Source organism: Galleria mellonella, unplaced genomic scaffold (genome assembly GCF_026898425.1).
Source record: "Galleria mellonella isolate WM207_F2 unplaced genomic scaffold, CSIRO_AGI_GalMel_v1 utg23, whole genome shotgun sequence".
In the NCBI taxonomy this organism is placed as follows: Eukaryota; Metazoa; Arthropoda; class Insecta; order Lepidoptera; family Pyralidae; genus Galleria; species Galleria mellonella.
Window position 1 is genome coordinate 3421462 of NW_026442045.1, and position 24984 is coordinate 3446445.

A 24984-nucleotide genomic window follows, 5' to 3' on the forward strand; every position below is an offset into this window, starting at 1 on the left:
AATCATTTAATTGCAACTAAGAAACATCTGAATACCTTTACAAATTTACTCGTATGTAAGTAAAATATTCGACTTCTGATTATTTTCGCAAATAACAGGGAACAGTTTGGGGGTTTGAATGAGTCTTAATTTTTTTTACTGTGGATTGAATTCCGCTAATCACGTTTCTTTAATGCTGTAAGTACCCAAATATAAATATTATATACTTAGTCATATTACTGTTTTATTATCATAAAATTTAAAGTTAGATATTTCATCACACTTAATAAGTAAGATAAATAATTCTTCTTCTCTGCCATTGTTTAAAACTTACCCACAACTCTGATGCACGAGAACAGAAAAATAATACGCAAGGACGAACAACTCGCAATTTGGAATAATATAACTCAGACGCTATACAGTTATCTGATAGCTTTACCTTTGTCTCTGTATTTATCGAAAAATTGTACTGTAAATAAATTCCTGGAAAACATTGTGTTTGGGTATCTTTGTATTTCTTACTTCCTATTGTTTTTGTTATTTTATTATATATATATATATATATATATATATATATATATATATATATATATATATATATATATATATATATATATATATATTTATATATATAAAGCACCACATATATATATATATATATATATATATATATATAGTGCCAAACACGACGTCTAGAGTGGAACGTGGTGGAATCGGACTCATGAGAGGCACCTCGCTCCGCACCAGACAGTGATCCGACGATCCAAGCGGAGCTTCGACGGAAATCACATAGTTGTCTGGGTGGGTGGTCAGCAGAAGGTCCAACAGTGAAGGTGAATGGTCCAACACATCAGGTATTCGCGTAGGCGAGAAACAAGCTGCGTAAGTCATGAACAGATCTTCATAAAAGCCATTCGGTATGGTGGGCATTAAAATCGCCAAGAATCACGACTTCAGCGGAAGGAATCTGTTCGAGCAGGGAATCTGTAGTCATTTGGACGTGCTCAATGAGTTGGTCGGTTTCGATGTTACCGTTGTGGGACCTGTATAGGCATGCATAGACGCGAGGATGGTCATTGCAGTCTACGCGCAGCCATAAAATAGACAGGTCCGCACCTTCAAGAATTCCAAGGCGGCGACAGAATATCTGACATACGCGCATACACCGGCACGCGAAACAAAACAATGTTCAAGTTTATATCCCGAAAAACGTCAGGTATGAATAGAGGATATCTGTGTCTCCGTTAGAAAACATTGTGTTTTTAGAATGTAATCCCCTGATATTGCAGAAGCTCATTTGTAGAAATCTTGCTTCGTTTGCCCTTGGTTCCAAAGAGCGGAATTTTGCCCCCCCCCCAGAATAGCGTGGTTGCTCGAGAGAGGATTCTCCAGCAACATGGTTACTGTACCTCCCTGGGGTATGTTATTTTTAATTTATGGTTGCGTGTTGTATATATATATATATATATATATATATATATATATATATATATATATATATATATATATATATATATATATATATATATATATATATATATATATATATATATATATATATATAATATATATATATATATATATATTACTCTATATTAATTATAATCTATTAAAACTTAAAACAATCTCACGTAATTAGAGAGGATGCGCAATGATTAGGTGTTTTTTGGTTATTTGTATTTATTACATTTCGGTGTTGCTTTGATACAGATACCTTATGTGCCATAATCTAACTAATTAAACGATAAATTAATGTTTATGATCCATCGCTTCCATCCATAGGGTTGTTTGATAAATCAATGATATCGTCTCTGACGGATCTATAATATTTGTCAGATTCGTTATTCTACGACTATGGCGATATAATAGCAAATTTTAAACCATCATCACCATACATATAGCAATGATATAAAATATTCAATAGAGATTATCACTAATAGAGTAGTCAGATGCATTTGTAGACTATTGCAATTATAGAGTGAATATAACATTTGACACGACGACATTTTGCCGAACATACTAGAATCCAACATGACATATTTATATATATATATAAATTTAGAGAGAAAGGATTTGTTGGTTCGTAATTGATAAACTCAAAAACTACTTTGCCAATTTTAAAAATTCTTTTACCCATAGAAGAATATTAGCATTATAAATAGTAGGCAACAGGTTCATCTCGTGTCATGTTGGATTCTAGTATGTTCGGCAAAATGTCGTCGTGTCAAATGTTATATTCACTCTATAATTGCAATAGTCTACAAATGCATCTGACTACTCTATTAGTGATAATCTCTATTGAATATTTTATATCATTGCTATATGTATGGTGATGATGGTTTAAAATATTGCTATGCAATATATCGCCATAGTCGTAGAATACTGACGAATCTGACAAATATTACATATATAGATCCGTCAGTATTCTATGACTATGACGATATCATTGATTTATCAAACAACCCTATGGATGGAAGCGATGGATCATAAACATTAATTTATCGTTTAATTAGTTAGATTATGGCACATAAGGTATCTGTAAATTGTAAAGTTAAAGCAACACCGAAATGTAATAAATACAAATAACCAAAAATTTTCACCTAGTCATTGCGCATCCAATAATTACGTGAGATTGTTTTAAGTTTTAATAGATTATAATTAATATAGAGTAATTATAACTATGGAGGAGCCTTAATAAGACCAATAAAAATTAAGACGTTTTTTAGAAATTGTATCTATCTGGCCGTCTGTATTTTTGTTTCGGCTTCACGGAAAAACTACTACACATATTTAAATGCGTTTCACAGTTGTGCTCCTTAAGGTCTAAATTAAAATCTGATATTCATTTTATCTTTATACGCTATCTTAAAGAGATCTGTTTCATTGAATATCCTAATTTCGAAACTACGCTTAAGAAATTTATTGTGGTAGAGCCACGCTGTAATCCTATATGGTATTGCAGCATGAATGGGCCGGCTCGACCGGGGAAGTACCACACCCTCACAGAATACCGACGCTAAGTGGTTGCACTTTTAGTGCGATCACATTCCGTATGGTGAGTGAGGGAGTCCGGAGGCCCATCCCATACCCATCCCATACCCATCCCTTTCCTATTCCTAAAATCCTTTCCCCAACCCCGTCCCCCTATCTTACAACACGCAACCATGGCAGTGGAATTAAAAAAAAATAACATACCCCAGGGAGGTACCAGTAACCATGTTGCTGGAGAATCCTCTCTCGAGCAACCACGCTCGGGCTGCCCGGCGTATTCTGGGGGGGGGGGGCAAAATTCCGCTCTTTGGAACCAAGGGCAAACGAAGCAAGATTTCTACGGCATCCCCTTCGCTCAATGTGAGCTTCTGCAATATCAGGGGATTACATTCTAACTTAAACGCTGTTCACCACCACCTAGAAACGGCGCGGCCGGCATTGCTCTTTCTAACGGAGACACAGATATCCTCTCCAAACGAAACTTCATACCTGACGTACCCGGGATATAAACTTGAACATTGTTTTGTTTCGCGTGCCGGTGTATGCGCGTATGTCAGAGAGGATATCTGCTGTCGCCGCCTTGGAATTCTTGAAGGTGCGGACCTGTCTATTTTATGGCTGCGCGTAGACTGCAATGACCATCCTCGCGTCTATGCATGCCTATACAGGTCCCACAACGGTAACATCGAAACCGACCAACTCATTGAGCACGTCCAAATGACTACAGATTCCCTGCTCGAACAGATTCCTTCCGCTGAAGTCGTGATTCTTGGCGATTTTAATGCCCACCATACCGAATGGCTTGGTTCACGTACAACCGACTATGCGGGAAGATCTGTTCATGACTTTGCTTTGGCTTATGGTCTGACGCAGCTTGTTTCCTCGCCTACGCGAATACCTGATGTGTTGGACCATTCACCTTCACTGTTGGACCTTCTGCTGACCACCCACCCAGACAACTATGTGATTTCCGTCGAAGCTCCGCTTGGATCGTCGGATCACTGTCTGGTGCGGAGCGAGGTGCCTCTCATGAGTCCGATTCCACCACGTTCCACGGGTAGACGTCGTGTTTGGCACTACAGGTCGGCAGACTGGGATGAGATGCGGATTTTTTTCGCATCTTACCCATGGAGGCAGGTTTGCTTCGCACTGAGGGACCCCGACGCCATCGCCAATTCCATCGCCGATGTGGTGCTTTAGGGAATGGAATTATTTATTCCTAACTCTGTGGTACCTGTCGGTGGGAAATCCCAGCCCTGGTATGGAGCCTCTTGTAGAATAGCATCTCGCCTGAAACAGGAGTGCTTCCTAGCCTGGGCCAAAGGTGTGGCGTCGCGAGATCCTAACATCAGTGCCCTTAAAAAGAAGTATAACTTTGCCTCTAGGTCCTTCAAAAGAGTTTTGGCCACAGCGAAGTCAGAGCATATTGGTAGAATTGGCAAGAGATTGGCTAGTTTACCTTCGGGGTCTCGAGCTTTCTGGTCTCTTGCCAAAGCTGCACAAGGGAATTTCTGTCAGTCATCTTTTCCACCATTGCGCAGGGAGGATAACTCGTTGGCTCTGAACGCCAAAGAGAAGGCTGATCTCCTTGGATCTCTCTTTGCATCAAACTCGACGTTGGATGACGGGGAGAAACCACCGCCGACCATCCCGCGTTGTAAGAGCTCTATGCCGGATGTTAAATTCACGCAAAGATCAGTGCGTAGAGCACTTCTCTCCTTTGAAATCCATAAGTCGAGTGGGCCCGATGGCATTCCTCCAATTGTGCTTAGGACGTGCGCACCAGAGTTGTCTCCGGTTCTTACGCGTCTTTTTCGGCTCTGTTACTCATCAGGTATAGTCCCAAAGTTTTGGAAGACTGCTTTGGTGCATCCGATCCCTAAAAAAGGAGACCGCTCAGATCCAGCTAACTATAGGCCCATAGCTATCACCTCCTTATTCTCGAAAGTCATGGAATCAGTTGTTAACCATCAACTGCTCCGGTACCTAGAGGATCGCCAGCTGATCTCAGATCGCCAGTACGGCTTTCGACGGGGGCGCTCGGCTGGTGATCTTTTAGTTTATTTAACACACCGATGGGCGGTGGCAATCGAGAATAAGGGAGAGGCCTTAGCTGTTAGTCTGGATATTGCGAAAGCCTTTGATCGGGTGTGGCATAGGGCACTAATCTCAAAACTACCTTCGTTTGGGTTGCCTGCGAGATTGTGCAGTTGGGTCGCCAGTTTTCTTAAGGAACGTAGCATTAAGGTCGTAGTCGACGGAGCATGCTCTGACTTAAAACCTGTGAATGCTGGTGTCCCGCAAGGCTGTGTACTATCTCCGACACTGTTTCTTCTGCATATCAATGATATGTTACAGATCAGTGATATTCATTGTTATGCAGACGACAGTACAGGAGATGCATTATACACCGGTCATGCAAAGATCTCGCGGGCACATACCGATGAGCTCCGGAACAGACTTGTGTCTGAAATCGAAACTTCGCTCGACAAAGTTTCGATCTGGGGTGAACGCAATCTTGTTCACTTTAACCCTAAGAAGACACAAGTCTGCGCGTTCACCGCAAAAAAGACACCGTTTGTCGTATCTCCTTACTTTCGGGGCACTTCCCTCGATAATAAGTCGAGTCTGGGGATTCTTGGCGTCGATATATCTAGCGACGTCCAGTTTTGCGGTCATCTGGAGGAAAAAGCTAAGATAGCTTCCAAAAAGTTGGGGGTGCTCAATAGGGTGAGACGGTATTTCACGCCAGAAAACCGCCTGAAACTATATAAAGCTCAAGTGAGGCCACACATGGAATACTGTTCTCACCTGTGGGCAGGAGCGCCACAGTACCAACTCCTTCCGTTAGACCGCATTCAAAGTCGGGCAGCTCGAATTGTTGACGATCGGCGTCTTACTGTCCGGCTCGACCCACTGGAACTGCGTAGAGATGTTGCATCTCTGTGCATTTTCTACCGAATTTATCATGGGGAGTGCTCTGAAGAATTGTTCGGATTGATACCTGCTGCAGATTTTCACCATCGTACAACCCGCCATAAACTAAAATTTCATCCCAACCATCTGGACAAGTGGCGGTCCTCCACCGTGCGTTTTTCAAGGCACTTTCTCCCACGCACAACCACTCTTTGGAATCAACTTCCAGCAGCAGTATTTCCGAACCGATACGACAACATAACCTTCAAGAAAAGAGCATATTCCTTTTTAAAAGGCCGGCAGCACACCTGCAATGCCGTAGGTGTTGTGGGTGATCATGGGCGGCGGTAGTCACTTACCATCAGGTGAATGCTCGTTTGCCCCCTGTGTTGTAAAAAAAAAAAAAAAAAAAAAGAAATAACACGCAAATTACGAAATAAATACATAGTTATAAGTGAAATATTTCCATCTTGATCCTTAATAAACAGTATCATGCAGATGAGTTTGTTTATCAAAACACAACCGCTCTATAAAGGGACTTAATTCAAATTAGCCATGTTTCGTGTAAAGGAGACAATTTCTAAATCACTAACTACTATAGATGAAGTGAGTTTCTCAGACACTTCAATTTACGTGAATGGCATGCGCAGAACTGAGTGACGAAGCACTCTCGAACGCACCCTCCCACGCCACAGCCTTGACATGTATTACAATTTCATTAATATTCCTTTATATTTTTGTATTGTACTTTTACAATGTTCACATCTTGGCACTATGAATAAAAGGTGTATGGAGGTTGGTATATTTAGTGCGAACTGAATGTACATATTTACACTATGATACCACTGTAGACATAAGGTAGATCTACGAGTACCTTATCGATCTACATGTAATTTAAGAAGGGTCTATTGAGGGTGTATCTGCTACGAACTGTGAATATTTATCACTAGTTTTTTTACCGCTACTTTAGACGCGTGGATTACATGAGTAGGGAAACTAATGAAATAGATCACTTTAAGATAGCGTATCAAAATAAAACACACACAAGATTTTAAGTTAGACCTATAGGAACACAATTGTGAAAAATTGCATCTAATTTGATCTAGTAGATTTTATATAATGCTGAAACAAACATATAGCTGGACGTACACATAGATATACAATATTTCTTAAAAATATTATTTGGCATCTATTGGCCTTATTAAGACTCCTTAATAATTGGGAGATATTTAAGATTTTTTTTTCTTAAATATGTCCCATACAGAAACAACGTAGTTACAATTTTCAACTGACGTCAAAAAAAAGGAGATTTTTAATCTTAAAATTTGTTACCTCATAACTCCAGTTTCCATCAGGTTCCCACCTGATGGAAACTGGTAATCGTTAGCTTGTCCGAAATTCTAAGTTTCATAAAAAAAACTATAATTTAAGATTTATCTTCGCTAAAAGAAACGAATATAACAAGGCAATTAACTGTATATAACGCGAAAACATATATCAAAATTGTTCAGAATTAGCAAAGATATCGCATAATCTCATGGTCGTAACTGGTGGAATAAAACCTTAAAATGAAAGGCCCTAAGAAAATTTGACAGAATCGTTTTTTCGAAGTCACTTAATTATGGTTTCTGCCTTATCAAAAAGTTCTTTTGCCCTACCTTAAACATGGGATAGCTACGGCCTTGCATAATCTGCACTACCATTTACTTATACTCAACCAATTGTTCTAAAAATTAATCATTCACTTACTATTTGGGATGAAGAATGAGATTATAGGTATTTTATGCATATAAAAATTATTAATGCACTCATGCGCCAACTATCTACTTCTATTTGTTCTCCTTTAACGAAAGGTTATTTGAAACAGATTATGTAGGTATATATTTTAATCTATATTTTATGCTACTATATTTTACTTGAATTGTTTAATTATTATTGCATATTTTAATGTTTCTCGTGCAATAAAGAGTTAAATAATAATAATAATACTTCCAAAGTCCAACCCCGCGTCCGAGCTCACCATCTAGCTCACGTGGAAGGCGGTCACGCGTATAAATAAAACCTACGCGGCTAAAGGGGCAATGGCAAAAATAAAGATGGTGAATAATTATAATGGAGACAGTATAGGGTCGCTGCCCGGGGGTCGCCGGGGCGCGTCTACAACTGGCGGTAGGCGCGGCAGAATGCGAGCCAGCCGACCGGCCCCACCACCTGGCCGGTCCGACCCCTCGCCATCGACATCAGCTGGCTTGGCGCCGGCAGGGCCGTCACAGGCCCAGCAATCGGTGCCCGCCACTGGTGGTACACGTCGCATGAGGTGGACAAGAGCCATGAATGAGGACCTCATGCGTGCGTTCTTCAGGGCTACAGGGACAGAAACAGGCAGAACAGGATACCGGGCAGTAATGCACCGCGAGTTTCTGCGTCTTTTACCGGATCTAATATCAGAGGTACATACAGCGCTCTGGTATGTTTAGCGCGACCGAACTCGAACGATTGCGAAGTGAAGTTGTTCCAGAAGCAAACTCCGCGACCGTAGAGCAACCCATCTCAGACGTGCTACTAGCGTAGAGGTTTGCCGAAACGCGTTTGAGTAGAAGCGGATGCGGACGGAACAACTTCCCAGGATATAGAGCATATGAGGAGCATACTAGACGAGGCGATTCTAGAGATCCGAAGAACTCCCTCGAAGAGAGACCGAAGCTTCCCCGGATATATCTAAATGTGGCGACGCGGGATGCCATTGAGGCCACAAATGGACTTCTGCCTCAGTACCTTGAGGGCAGCGGTGACCTGGGAGAGACGAGTTCAATCCTGTTTGGCGCTGCGTTAGCAGTATGCCGATATACCGGCGCAAGTGGACGTAATATCCAAAGGGATAATATGAAACCAGCCTGGAAAAGAAGGATTGAACGACGGATCGCCCAGGCCAGAGTCCTCATTGGTAGACTGCTCTGCTTCAGGGAGGGCAACACACGCCCGAGAATTATGCGCTCCGTAAAAGAGGCCTTTGCTGGGACAGGTGTACGTCTGTTCCAGCCGGACTTCGGGCACAAACTTACGGAGCGCATAGATGAACTGAAGCAGAAGATCGCTGCATGGGGGAAGCGACTCCGACGGTACTCTGAGAGGGTTGAGAGGTATCAACAGAATCGCCTCTTTATGAGTGATCAACGGAAGTTTTATAGGAACTTGGAGCGCCCAAAACTACAGCCCACAGGACAAAGACCCGAAACAGCCAATTTCGTCGCCTTCTGGAGACAGCTGTGGTCTGAACCTGTGGAACATGAGGAGGGCGCATGGATGCACGATGTTGAGGAAGCATGTGCTCGAATAACGCCGATGAACGCCATTGCCATTTTGCCGCGATCCGTCGGGCTCCGAACTGGAAAAGTCCGGGGATCGAGAGCAGCACTACTGGTTAAAGGCGTTCTCGGCCAGCCATGCGACCTTAGCCGTGCAATTCCAGAGTGCCCTCGAAAACAGGACGCTCCCGAATACAACCGGGATCACTCATTTAGCTCCTAAGACGGACGATACCGCGGATCCATCTAAATATCGCCCCATCACTTGTCTTACGACAATATATAAGACGTTAACATCCGTTCTGAGCGCTAAGATCTCTCGTCATGTGTACGAGAATAAGATCCTATCTAGCGCTCAGAACGGATGCAGGAGCGGTAGCCGCGGATCGAAGGAGCTGCTCCTCATTGATGCTGTCGCTGGCCACGTGGTCAAGCGGAACCGTCGGAATTTCTCCGCCGCCTGGATAGATTATAAAAAGGCGTTCGATGCCCCATTCATGGCTCCGGAAAAGCTGTACAAGATCGACGGTACAGTTCGGGTGTTCTTGGAGGCATGCATGGGGCAGTGGACGAGACTATCCAGGGCGAGCGATTGACGGATACCGCTGACCGGATAGAGATAAAGAGGGGAATATTCCAGGGCGATTGTTTGAGTCCACTTTGGTTTTGCCTGTCCCTGAATCCACTCAGTACTTTACTGGAGAATTCGGGGACTGGATTTCAGTATCGGAGAGGAGGTACACGAGTGTCTCACCTTCTGTACATGGATGACTTGAAACTGCTAGCTCCGAGCGTCGAACGCCTGACGGAGCTGCTAAATATCGTAAACGATTATAGCAGCTCTATTAGGATGGCGCTCGGAATAGACAAGTGCGCGGTCCTCCATGTGCAGAGGGGACGGGTCACTCAAACTGAAGGGATCGCCACAGATCCCTCTAATATCAAAACCCTCTCCGAGGCTGAAACATACCGGTATCTGGGCATGTCACAAAACATCGGTGTGAAGGAGACGGATATGAAACAGTCAGTCCGCGAGGAATTTTTTGCGCGCCTTACAAGAGTACTGAAAAGTTCTTTGTCGGGCGCCAATAAAATCCGAGCTTATAACGGCTGGGTCATACCCGTACTCCTTTACACTTTTGGCGTGCTCAGATGGTCTCAAACCGATCTCGAAGCCCTGGATCGGAAAGTCCGCACAACTATGACCCTCCATAGAATGCATCACCCGAAATCGTCAGTCGTGAGGCTGTATATCCCGCGGAAGGCTGGTGGTCGAGGCTTGTTAAGTGTTAAGACCATGCACAACCGCGAGGTTGACAGCCTCAGGACATATTTTCTGGAGAAAATAGACGAGGGTTTGCATAGAGAGGTCATAGAATATGACAAAGGATTCACCCTCTTTCTCTGGCTAAAGAGGACTGGCGAAAACCCGAAGTTTTGGGTTCTCAGCGGGAGGCCGTATGGAAAGAGAAGGAGTTGCACGGAAGGTTCTTCAAAGCCCTTCACGGGCCGTACGTAAACACGAAGACCTCCGTGCACTGGCTACAGTTCGGTGATCTCTTCGGAGAGACCAAGGGTTTTGTCTGTGCAATACAGGATCAGGTGGTTAAGACGAACAATTACCGAAAGCACATTCTGAAGGATGGCACTGAGGACATCTGTCGGGCATGTCGCCATTCCGGAGAGTCACTCAGACATGTGCTTTCGGGTTGTTCAGCTCTTGCCAACACTGAGTACTTGCATAGACACAACCAGGTAGCCAAAATACTCCATCAAGAGCTAGCTCTGAAGTACGGCCTCGCGAATGAGAGGTTGCTGTACTATAAGTACGAGCCCCAGCCGGTCTTCGAAAGCGATAGCAGGCTCTATTGGGACCGATTCATCATCACGGATAGGACAGTTCTTGCGAACAAACCTGATATCGTGGTGATGGATCGGGCACTTCGAGGGTGTTTTTGGTGGACGTCACCATACCGCATGACGAGAACCTCGTGAAAGCCGAAACCGAGAAGAAGAGAAAATATCTCGACCTGGCTCACGAGGTGACCGAAATGTGGGGGGTGACATCTACCGAAATCATCCCAATCGTTATGTCGGTGAACGGTCTTATCCCAACCAGTCTGGAACAACATCTCAGACGGTTGGGATTCCGAGGCGGCTCACTCCCAGGAAAGATGCAGAAAGCGGTGCTCTTAGATTCTGCCCGCATTGTACGCCGGTTTCTCTCCCTGGGGCCCTGAACCCCGGCCGACTGTGCTTCTGCCGGGGGTTAGTTGCCATCTCCTCTCCTTAAGAGGGGAGATGAGAATTTTAGTGAAATTTAAAAAATAATAATACATCACTATTTATCCGGATTTATCAACTCCGATCACACGTACGAAGTCGTGGGTAAAAGTTAGCATATCAAGGAATAGCGACTAGGGAAGTTCTTATCTCGGTGACTGTTTATGTAACTCGTTTGAGTAGCAAAGTTGAAAACAAACAAACAACTCTGACATACTAACCAGTTTCCCTAGAAGTTGGTAATATTTTTTTACAATGAATATGGCATATATTTCTCTTCGTTCGTTAAAATAAAATAAAAGAATTTGCTTAACGTGCGCAAGTCCGTATCTAAGTGAAATCACAATAGACAATTTCTCCCATCACTACCGAAAATCCTTAATCTGCGTAGCTCTTTATGTCTTACGCTTTTTTGTCAGAAATGGAGAGAATCTTACCTTTCAAATAGAAATAAAACAAGGTATTGCTACTTTAGTAAAACAGATAAAGCCCTGTTTACACTACTGAAACTCAATTATTACTTCACTAATATAAACCGAACAATATACATTTCTACAAAAAAAAAAAAAATAGTAGAAAGGTGTAAATTGTAACTTTCGAGTTATCAGTGGTTACTACTCGTTTTAATAAGTTTCTGTTCGTAAAATGAATATTCAGTTACTACTAAAGAACTTAAAGTGAAGGTTTTAATAATGTAAACAGTATAAACATTAACTTTCACTATCTTGCTTTAGTAAGTTTCTCCTCGTAAAACTTAACATTAACATTCAAGTACTACTAAAGAACTTAGGGGGAATATTTTAATAAATCTTGTAAATAGTAAATAGTTTTATTATAAATTTCTGCTTAGAAAATATCACATCAAGTGATACTAAATAACTTGAAACGAGCGTTTTAATAATGTGAACAGGTCCTAAGATGTGAACCGATCCAGCCATGTCGTACAATGCCCTATCTCTCAGTACTGATCCTTTTGATTATTGCTGTCGAAGTTTTCCGAACCTCGTCCTATCTGAGACCCATCTCAGGCTAGCCTTGTCAATTGATACTTAGTAAAATGATAGTGCAATGATTTACCGTGCCGTAGTAATAGGTTAACATTACGATATTTGAAAGTTCGGACAAAATGCCGGAAATTAATACAAATCTGGAAAATATTAAAATACTTAAGCGATTGACAGAAACACGATACACAGCTTTATACTAAATGCGTTGTAGTAAATTAGGTACCTATTTAGTCGTTTCGTACATGTGAAAATTTAGAACAGAAAAAATCTAAACAATGTTAAAAGTTGAATGTTTAAAAAAGTCACACAATGTTCGAGGACACTCAAGATTTAAAACTGTACCTAATACCAGTTAGAATTCTATTGTGTCTCGTTTAAGGACCATAAATATGTTAAACAAAACCTTCGCATTCATAGTTCGTAAAGTTTATTTTCTTCCTAAATAATTTAATGTGAATTTAATTAAATTTGTTTCTTGAATTTTAGCTGTAAAACCTTACTAAGTCTGAACAATGTTATAAAATTTTCAAATTTCATATGAATAACATTTAGTAAAAATAATAATAGTGACATATAATGATTTATTTCTGAACATTTTGTTTTTTAAATTTATTTATTTATTAGTACATATATGTGTAAATTTATTCAGTATTTTTATCAGTATTTTATGGTAACCCTACATAGGAATAGATGAATTGTGTATAGAGATTCGGGACAAATTTTGGATTACATTAATTAATGAATCTCGTGATCCTTATCATTCCGACCATTGATTTTCCTATACAGCGAGGATTAGCCGCGGCATACCGCAATTGATAATGAGAATTGAAGCCTATGCAGAGCCGCAGCGTTCACAAAATTAATTGACCCAGAGTAACAAATTACTTATTTTCAGATGTATCGAGATATTTCATTTTTAATCATTACAGTCAAAAGAACTCCAATGTAATAAAATATAAGTCGATTAATTTGTGTATTCATAATTACACCCACACATGTCACAGTCAAAAGAAGTCCAGTATCATAAATGTAATAAAAGTTTGTGAATTAAAATGTTCATAATTACACTAATACGGCTGCATAAATTTAATTAAAATTTGTTATACCGATGAAACTAATCCCATGCCTATTTTTTTCATCAGTAAAAATCTTTTCATTTCTTTTTCATAATTAATACATAATTATTATTATACATCGTATTGTAAAATAAGATATAGGAAATATATAAGGTAATGATACGAAATTAATCTGTCTATTAATTTTGTGACAAATATTCAAACATACACATTAAAAAAAAAATTAAAGTTGCAAGTTATAGGTTTGGAGCACGTATAAATTAATAAGTTAATTGCAATATTGAGCGCCTATTTACGATGCAGTTTTGATTAATAAAGAAATAACTCTTAATCGATTAAGAAATACATAAAGAAAGACTCAATAGTGATTGAGCGAATGATTGACCTAATGATTATGCATTCTGATTGATGATATGTCAGTCATAACGTCAACTATATCACAAATTATTGCAGTCAGAAAACAAGATAGGTAGTATTGTATGAAAAAAAAACTACTGAATTTTGTTTATTAATAAGAGTAAATGTTTTTAGCTCTCAAGTAATGCATCCGAAAACTTCATCTCATATTACGTTTATTAATTAAAATAACCTGTTAAATTCGAACTCGAAATGGCTTTTACATTTGAGATTTTAATACGGTTATGAGGTAATAATAAATTACTCTATCTTAATAATAATTTAATAACATAATTACTTATCTGTTCGAAAATAATTTGTGGAGCTGAACTTGGTTGGATTCTAAGTTATGTCAAAATGTTGTCACTGTTCGGTATTCCACTAATTTATGTGAACATAACACGACGTCGTAGTAGCACTTAATAACAAGGGATCTTGCTGAGGCATTTGTAACCTTAATATCTGTCCATTATAAATATTTTATTAAATTCCATACGTCATACGTCACGAGCCACGTTTAGCTGGGGATAAATTATAATTATCTCTACTGATATTTCACTCTCATATACCTTATATTTAAATTTAAATTCTCGTCAGCTGACACCTTGTATATTAAATGCATAACGTTCTTGTCATGTCAGACGCTTCTGCGTCACAACGTTATATTTTATATACTTACACGAACTTAAATATGCGTAAAGAAATTTACTAATGGTCCTGTACAGTTATATGGAATTTCTTAGCATTCTTTTAAGGTTGTTTTCTAGTAGCGAACATGAATGGTTTCCGCAAAGAAATATGAGTCCAAAATGAGAAAAAGAATGTGTTTCTCTATATAGTGCTAATACAGGAATTACCACTCAATAATTAGATAAGTTTAGACAAGAGACTTGACTCGTCTATCGTCTATACTTACATGATTTGAAAGTTCTGAATTTTGTATCGAGCTCTTTGTTATTTTTATGTAAATCCATTTTATGTGATACTAAAACACATTAAAACGTTATAGCTGAGCTAGCAGAGGTTGGAGGAGGAAATTAAGAGAGGAAAGATCATTACCCAGCTAAGGGATATTAATGCGATGTTACGTATGAGAAATATTAATTAAATAATATTAATTAATATCAACATTTACTGTTATCAATATCTTTGTTTAGATGTCATGTCATCTAGAATGAAATTTTTAGTTTTTGAAACTTGTAGCTAATGGACAGTATGATGAATTTTGAAATCTTACTAATATAATAAAATTGTAACTAGATATTATCTGTATATGAGAGATATTAAAAAAAAAAATCTTAGAAGAAATATGAGGGGTCTTAATAAGAGTAATAGAAGTTAAAATTTTATCTGTCTACATGTACGTATGCACGAGTATGTTTGTTCCGGCATCGTGTTAAAACTATTACACCAAATTAGATGCAGTTTTCACAATCGTATTATCTTGATAAGGTTTATCAAGATAAAATAGATTATAAGTTTAAATTTCTATATTGAAGTGATCCATTTCATCAGTTTTTCAACTTTTGAAATCCATGCGTTTGAAGTAGCGAGCAAAAATCTAATAATAAAATAGTAATAATATGTATTATAAACTAATACTTATGTATAGAATAAATGGCCTACTTTATTACACTTTAATTGGTTATATTTTCTGTTAAATATCTGAAGAGAAATAAATCTTACCTAAGTTATAAAATGAAATTCTTCTCAAGTATTTCCCCTTATCTTATAAGAATACTTAGTAAAGTTATGGTAGGTATAACAATAGAGTTCACAATACATAATAATATAAATCCTCTTGAATGTTCACCTTCGCAGCGGGATAGGGAGGAAAAGTGGTGGAACGGGAGAGAATTCAATTTTGTTGCAAATATTGCAGTGGAAACTCTGTAACCGACTAAATATAGGTCTGTTATAAACATGTCCACTTGTTTGCGCGACAGCTGAATTTTTAAAAGCAACATTTTATGGCATTTATAGAGTGTATTTTTATTACTTACTAGCACACCTGACTGATTTTGTCCCGTAAATTTTCAATTTTTTCTGCCCTAGTAATCTTAAACGGTCTATTGGAGTAATATTTTGTGACTAGTTATATCTAGGGGATTTGTTCGCATAAATCAGTACATAAAGTATCCCATAGTTTAAGTTCGAAGATAAATAATCTCTATACTAAATTTTATTCATATTCGTTCAGTTTAGTTAAGTGTAATTGGTTAACAAATATTCAAAGATACAAATGGATTTTACAAACTTTGAAACTTATATCACAAAAATATGACAACAATTGATCCGTTCTCAAGTGATACGTTTAACCAATAATTCACCACTTTAAATTCCATTGTATATTATGTTATTATTTCTTTTTCGTCATCCTTTCGTTCAATTGTTTCCACATGCCTGAACCAACACAGCATATATTTTTCCGTTTCATTTTATACGTCGATATTTTTTAACCAATAGTATTCTATATATATGAATTACTTAATTTTATTTAATATTTATGTCTATTATTTTGTACTATTTGTACCTTCTATATTAGTCTATGAAGTGGTTTTTCTATGTAAAAAAAAAATCCGCTTAGCCGTTTTAGCGTAATTTAGTAACATAAGTTAAAACATTCATATCAAGCTTTTATATTTTTAATATTAGTTGTATTTATAACTTTTCAAGTATTTTAACACTTCAGTTCTCAGGAGTGACAACTTGTGAATGTTTGCATAGGTGTTATATTAGGTGATATTTATTGTATTGTCACAGAAAAAAAAACAAGTATTTAATCTATGATACTTTTCATGCTAAATGTATGTGACGATTTCCACTTTCCATTAGGTGGGCCGTTTGTTTGCTAGACTAATCGTCGCAAAAAGGTGCGATGGGTCCCTCACTACACTAAAAGCTGTGTTTTTGTACCTATAGGTATAGAAATATATTATTTTTATGGAATAAAATTTTATTACACATACACAAAGAGGATTTTGTTCAGCAACGGGTGGATTCTGGAAATATGTAAAATAATTATGAACTTCTAGCATTTATCTACGCCTTTGTCCGTATGACCAGGATATGTTTACTAACCGGGATAAAAAAGTTATTTTTTTTATACAACTTAGAATGGGAAATAAGCTGACGGGACACCTGATGGAAAGTGGTAACCGTCGCCTATAGACATGAGCAGTACCATGGACATAACAGAGTATACTGTTTCGCCCATGATACCCCCCATGCGTTGCCACTCCTGAGGACTCAGGTGTTATTCCTCTGTATCCAGTAAATTCATGCTATATCCCACCTTTCAAACCGAAACACAGCTGCTTCACGGTTGAAACACGAATGGGACAGAGGTACCCAAGCAATCGACTTTTGTACAAAGTCTCCCTCTGGTAGTGTATATCTATCTCTATCCCTTATAGGCCGGATATATCAAATTTCATACTAATTGGTTAAGCCCTTAGGCGCTATAAGTAAAACAAACAAACTCACTTCCACATTTATAATTATAGTAAGGATTTTCAACACGAAATTGAATATTGTACGTACCCGTATTGGGTAAAATGCTTCATTCCATTGGTTGTAATTTAATTTATGGAATATAGGTTATACCTATGACTTTGAATTTCAGTTACGCGAACTACGATAAAAAAATAGCTTATGTTTTTTCTTTATCAAAAAGTTAACGTACTACTAAGAGACAGACGTTTGCATTTATGATATTTGTAAGATTATATCAGTCATTCAAGAATTGTTTTTAATTTTTTTATAATACTAGTATAAGTGTTATTTTAAATTTTTTTTAAAGTTGGTTAAATACACGGACGCCTCTAGTATATGTACAGTATCATATTTTTGTAAAAAGCATCTACTAGATATTATATGTAATAATATAAAAAAATACCTTTCAGCTGTTGAATCAAACGACTGTAGACAGCATCACACGGGCTGCAACAAACAACAAATACTTATTATAAAAAAAAAAACTGAAACAAATTACAACTAATATTATAAAGAGTGGAAAGTATGATTTTTTTCTTGTAATAAATAAATTCAAAAAGCTACTTGACTGATTTTAAAAATTCCCTTACAAACAGCTACATTATCAGATAGTAACGTGTACTACATTTATTGAAAAAAAAAAAAACGCGCCATACCGTGGCTTATCACTTATACGTAATAAAAGGAGAAACGTTTTGTATTACGGGAACTCTTAGCGAACTCGTATTGTGTATTCGTACATGAGTGTGAAAAGAAACCTAAACAATACAAAGCAATAATTACTTTTTTTTGCATTCTACCATGTTGACATGGAAAACGTAGTCATGTAAATGAATGAAAATTCTCTCTCGTTCCTTTCAAAGAAATATACAGTTATATAAAATAAATACAATAAAGAATTATAAGAAGCAAGATAAATACGATCGTGATGTAAAAAACAAACTCAATTTCACAAGTATGGGGACAGAAATTTAATAAAGATAAAAATCGCTTTTTTTGTTTTAAAATATATTAGTAAATAAATAATTACAGTGTAATCAGAATAATAACAATAGATGAAAGGCATTAAGGTATTATAGGTATACGGATATACATGATTAATTTAATTGCTGTTTTGAAACTGACAAGGAAATATTTAAAGTGGTTCGAAAATTAAAAAGGGAACTACAATAACAGAAAAATAAATAAAAGCGGAAACGTAATTTAAAATATAATTTATATTACGTTATTTCCTTATTGTAATTATTAGACAATTCAATATAAATAATTCGAATATTATTTATAACTAGCTGACCGGCAGACTTCGTACTGCCTCAATCGATAAATAAAAGATCTACACTTTTGTATAAAATAAACTTAAAACAAACAAAAGGAAAAAAATTACGTAAAAATAATCTGAAAGATAGTTAATAACTTTCATATTTCACCTTTTATACCTGCCCTGGACTTCCAAAAATAATTCAAGACCAAAATTAGCCAAATCGGTCCAGCCGTTCTCGAGTTTTAGCGAGACTAACGAACAATCTTCTAATAATCTTCTATATATAAAAACTTTGTTTACTTTCATAATAATCTTACAAACATTGCTAATAAAGAATTATACATAAAAAAGTTTCCAAAGAAATTATGTCAGCTCATAAATTATTTGCACGTAATACATAATCAATTCTAGAAAAAAAAAACAGCAAAAAAAAAAAGAAATAATATATAACCTTCATTGATGATATGACACTACCCAAATAGTAACAGCTAAATGTCTGAAGTATATCATAAACAGACATATAAAAGACGTTATCGTAGCATATGCCTTGTTAATATAATTTATCTTCGAGATAGATATCTAAGAAATTCAAGAGAATTATGGATATAAATCTAAAAGAAAATATCAAGTTACGAAATTGTATACCATTTGTACAGCATCCAATACACCCACTGTTACATTTATTATTTACCTCGCAATTATTAAATGCACATGATCTTTTATGAAAATATCATAATGCGAAAAGCATATTTTATATTTTTATATAATGATAGTTCGGTTCTCCATTATAATGATGGGGTAAAAAAAATATAATATGTAACGATTCGTTTTCATTTCTAGGCGAAATAATAAGCGACTAAGGAAAAAATTACAATCCACCATTATAAAGAAAGGAAAACTTAAAATAAATACATATAATTCACAGAAATATCAGATTTTTATCCCATTTAGTTAGCAACAGCGTTTCTCTTTCACTAATTCCCATTAATCGCCATGCCGGATATTACTTACTCCACTCTTGTAGAGACCATCTTTGACATAGTGCATCCATTTATTTTTTGATCATCACTTCTTATTACGCCCTTTAACTTCATATTCAATACTTACGTTTAGATTTTACTTCAGCTTGACAGCTCCTATAGTAAATTGCTTTACTGTTAAGATTGAAGGGCATTGGATAGCATGTAGTAAATTATTAAAAATACCCAAAGATTTACTATAAACAATATTGCAAAATAACCAAGTAATTTTATCAGCTTGACTGAAAGAAGAAATTGTTATTTGAGATGAGTCTTAAACTTACAGATACAAATAAATGTTACCGCTGAATTTAGGATTATCCTTAAAATAGGCTTAAAAAACCAACTAACTTCAGACACATTTTTATTTTGAATTAAATACGTGATAGTTATGTTGAAAATTTTGAGAATTGTAAATGGTAGGATTACAAATTGTATTTTTGAATAAGTAGATGTATATTCTATAAAAAAAAAAACACCATCACATCGTAGAAAAAAAACCAGTAATTTAGATTTAAAAACTAAACTATTGATCCAATTTTGATAAAATTTCTATTTGACTAATCTAAATTCTTTCAGATAAAAAAGTAGTTTTCCAAATTGGTTTATAAATGACAGACTTCGGAGGAAACAAATATAAAAAAAATACAACCGAATTGACAACCTCCTCTTAATGTCGGTGAATAGTTAGTGCGTAACATGGTTAGCTATCAACAAATAACTTTTGTAACATCAGGACAAAACTTTAATAAGTTTTATATAAATGGAGGTTCTTGCGTTGTCTATCATTTTATGTATTATCTGTACTCGAACGTAAATAAAATTTAATATAATAGGTAATAATAACATCAGACATTGTTTGATAATTTGTTCTTTGAACTCAGGGTAATAAAAATACTTCTCAATTTTATTAAGTGGGCTCTTTTTTATATTAGGCTCGACCTTGCAACTTCATTAAAAGTTCCTTTGTTTGTATTAAAATTTGGGGGAAAGACGAACAATCGTTGACTTTTTTTTATTTTGTAAGTCATTTTGTAATTAATCATGTTTAGCAGCGACATATTTTGTATTCAAGTTTGTGAAAATAATTAATTTTTATATTATTGGGTTTGATTACTAATCTGTTTTTTCTTAATTTATATATAATTCAATTATTTTTTAAATGTACTATTTTAAAGTGTTCATAAAAATTTTCATACCTAATGTTAAAGCAATCATTCTACTTACCACCTGAAAAAGATCTACCACCTGAAAAAAAATATAATTTAAATAAAATTTCATAATGCAAAATAGTTCGTGTAAGTCCGTGACTGACATTAAGAAATTATTTCGCTCGTATATAAAATTTCTTTTATATATGTAAGAAATTTCTTTATATATATATATATATATATATATATATATATATATATATAAGAAATTTTATTATATATATTAATATAATTACATAAATAAATATGGCTTGTCTGATTGTAAGCGAAAGAGTAACATTGTACCTGTCTTCCAATAATGTAAAATATCATTAGTTTTAACTTTAAATAAGATTTCTTTGTTTACCTAGATTTTATAATAAACTAAGTAAACAAGAGAATTCAAGCTATTTACAAAGTTAGACATTTTAACTTTGATACACGTCAAATATAATTATGCTGTAGTCTTATCAGTTCTGAGATCAAAAGATGGATAGAGATATCTAAATAATATAATACTAATATTATAAATATTAAAGTTATAAAGATGTTTGAATGATAAGGTTATTAAAAAACTATATATAACTATAGATAGTAAAAATTTACAGTCGAGAGCTGGATGTATCATATAAAAGTAGGTACATATAGATACATCAAAACTGAATTAAATTTATGAAGATACTAGATATTTTACGACTTGGACTTTACCAACTATTAATTGAAAAAAAGTACTAAATTATGTGTGAACTATAAAATTATTATAACAAGTAGATTTTGTCATACAATTAAGTTTGTTATAATTATTACATTAGCCGTTAACTGTCCACTGCTAAATTCTTTTCGCTCTTGAAGACTCAATGCCTTATTAATTATTATTAATTTTGCATATTGCCTTTGGCATGCTGATGGTGATATCAGTCTGTGTGAACAGTTAACGGCTAGGAGTTTAACGTCCTTAGAGGGTTTTGCCAGTAGTTGCCGCTCTTGGCAGGCGGATTGGCAACCGCAATTAGGCTTCGATGATGTTTTAAAAAGGACGATGCTGTCCATGTCTCAACCATTAAGTTTCCTTAATCGCTTCTTACGATATCTAAAGGAAAAGAACGGGTGGCTTATTCTATGCCAGGACTATATGTCTAAAAAATAATATCGATTCCACTATTCTCGTGACCGACATAAGTTGATTGACCGAAGTAAGAAGTACAATTCAAGGAAAATGTGTACCAAATTTCATAACGATTCGTCAAGCCCTTGAAAACAAAGAGACTTATTAGTAAGACTGTAACTATGATATATTATTTTATTTAATTTTCTTTATGGCACTTATAATAGGTGCTTATTATTACTGAAGTAATAAAGAGAACATGCTAACAACGTATGCTAACAACATTACCACTCTCTCTTCGTTCTTTCTGATGCGAATCATTATTATGTTATCTACTTATGTAAATGTAAATTCATTGCAACTAGGAGAGTGTTATATGCAAATGAGTCTCGACTCGAAAATAAATAATTTAAGATTGTGTTTCACGAGAAAAGACTTCAATTGTGTAAAAACCAGTTATTTTGATTCAAAAAGTCTACTACTGAACCGATTTCGATAAAATTTCTTTAGAACTAATATATAAGTATATACTTTTTTTAGACAAAAAAAATCCTAAATTAGTTTATAACTAACGAAGTTATGAGGTAACAAACATAAGAAAATACAACCGAATTGGCAATACCTTCTTTCTGAAAAGTACTATAAGTACTTTTCAGAAAGAATAGAAGTAAAACTATTAGAAGTAATTTTTATAAGACAAAGGAAAATACAATATAAAACACTCTGCATGTTCTACTGCTTGTACAACGGATTGTGCTCAGAGAAATTGTTCAATATGATGCCCACGGCCACTTTCTACCATTGTACGGCTAGCCATCGACAGGGATTTCACTCTCATACCCTACAGCTTAAATGGTCGCGTACAACATGATTTCAGAGATGTTTTCTCCCACGAATACTCAGGTTATGGAATGAGCTCCCGAGGTTTTTCTAAGAGACAACAGCATGCGGTTTTTCAAAAGGGGAGTAAAGAGGTTTCTTTCAGGCTACGGCAACGCGCGCGTAATATCCTTGGTTAATTACCATCAGGTGGGCCGTATGGTAGTTTGCCACCTCAGTGGTATAAAAAATAGATTAACAAATTTTCTGAACCTATTTAGTAATAACATAAGCAGCCATACCCGGCAGTTTGGTCTGTGAGAATTAATATGAAAGTATCCTTAGATATAGTCTAATCTGGTGGCAAATTAAATGTAATTGAAATCTATTCAATCGTTTGAGTGTAATAGTTATGGGTATATTTATATTTGAGTTGATGTTGTAATAAGACTTACATTCCTTGTAATTTATTTTATATTTCAAACAAACTTTCAAGCCATAATTTTATGAAGCTTGGCATGAAGCACGCTACGTAAATGAAGTTCTTACAAACAACGTATAAATTTTGAGGATAACGTAAATTCTTAATATTAAAACCTTTAAAATAATGTCCCAATTTGGTAAAGTCTTTTTTATGACAGTAGAATGAAAATTAAATCAGATTAATTGGTAAGGGCGGCTTAAGTAACCCCTGAATACTAATGAGAAACTGCGACAATACAAAAGTGATTTTGATTTGTCTTTCTTTATACATTGTATTAAAATATGTCCATATTACCATTTGGACTGTATTATAGTGATTGATGCCATGGGCACTGAAACATTAATTTTTTATCAAAACATTAAATCAAAATTTTATCTTGTCATCATTATTTTAGCCGTTAATGGTTCATTTTTGAACGTCCATAAGGAACGTCCATAACAACCATAAGGATTCTGAACCAACTGTATTTATAAAGTCCCTGCAAGACATTTGACACACTTCCATTTAGTGGGGGGGAGAATGAGAGAGGGAGCAGCGTCTTACAAGTTACAAGATGATTTTTCAGCTGTCCGTTAAATAAAAAGTACTCTACTACTATGAATATCCTCATTTCGAATCTGTTAAATTCTACCATTCTTTATTATTTTTCACAAACTTTTTTTATAATTTATAATGTACATATGTATAAAAAGTCATCAACAATTGATATGGCTGTGATGAAGCCATCTTGGAAATGAGTAAATTAATTTAAATAAATATCAAGTTTATAATATTAATATTAATAAAATACAATATTAATAAAATAATTATCAAGTGTTCCATGTGAAAGAATTTGGTGCACCAATATGGAAAAATTTTCAGTCTGTGCGGTAAATTTCTTTAAGCTAAATTAACGACTATAGAAGTCGTTAATTCAAGGAGTACAATACGAGAGCTAGAATGGAATAGTGCACAAAACCAGGTAGATTTAGACAAAAAGAATAACATACACAATTGTTTGCGAATAAAGACCGACAACGAAGGAATGCTCTTAGAAGGCTCTTAGCACGTTTACACTAAACAAAATTGTTGCCCATTGTTGCTTTTCCTCTTTACCTTACTTCTTGTAACATTTTTTACTCACTTTATGTAACTATATCTTGTTTGAATGGAAGAATAAAGAGTTTTTATACGTTCACAAAATTGCAGAAATAAGTGGAGAATGAGAATTCGTCCGATTGGTACTTGAATTTACTTTAACTTACAACTTTATGGTTACTATTTAAGAAATAGTCACCAACTATTTATTTAATAATAACCACCGCACCATATAGTAAACCACCATAAACATCATGATGATAACTATAGTAAAGCGATAGCGTACTCGTATAGCTTTTTACTCCGTAGATATAAGGCGACACTAAAAATATATATTTTACATAATGAATTTCGAGTTTGTTCTACTGTCAGCCAGTATACTTCCATATAGATATATAAAGATATATTACATACAACCTCATATACGACGAAAAATATGAACTACTTCCTCAATTTGTCATATTCATGCGATTCCTCGCCTTCGAGGGTGCCTGTATTTGATCCTTTTAGTGCTGCTTACCTCAATACGTAGGTAAAATGACACAATGGCTCCCTAAAGATTTTACTAATTTACTGTGGCT

General features: G+C 35.8%; 1 protein-coding gene across 2 annotated transcripts in view; it reads right to left on the bottom strand.

The window, feature by feature from the left end:
• LOC113512945 (uncharacterized) overlaps positions 1–24984 on the bottom strand; it is a 314483-nt gene that overhangs the window by 253442 nt on the left and 36057 nt on the right. For both annotated transcript variants that reach the window (XM_052894780.1, XM_052894779.1), the window contains exon 2: positions 17852–17895. The gene's annotated coding sequence lies outside the window, so the exon portion shown is untranslated. The remainder of the gene's footprint in view (positions 1–17851; positions 17896–24984) is intronic.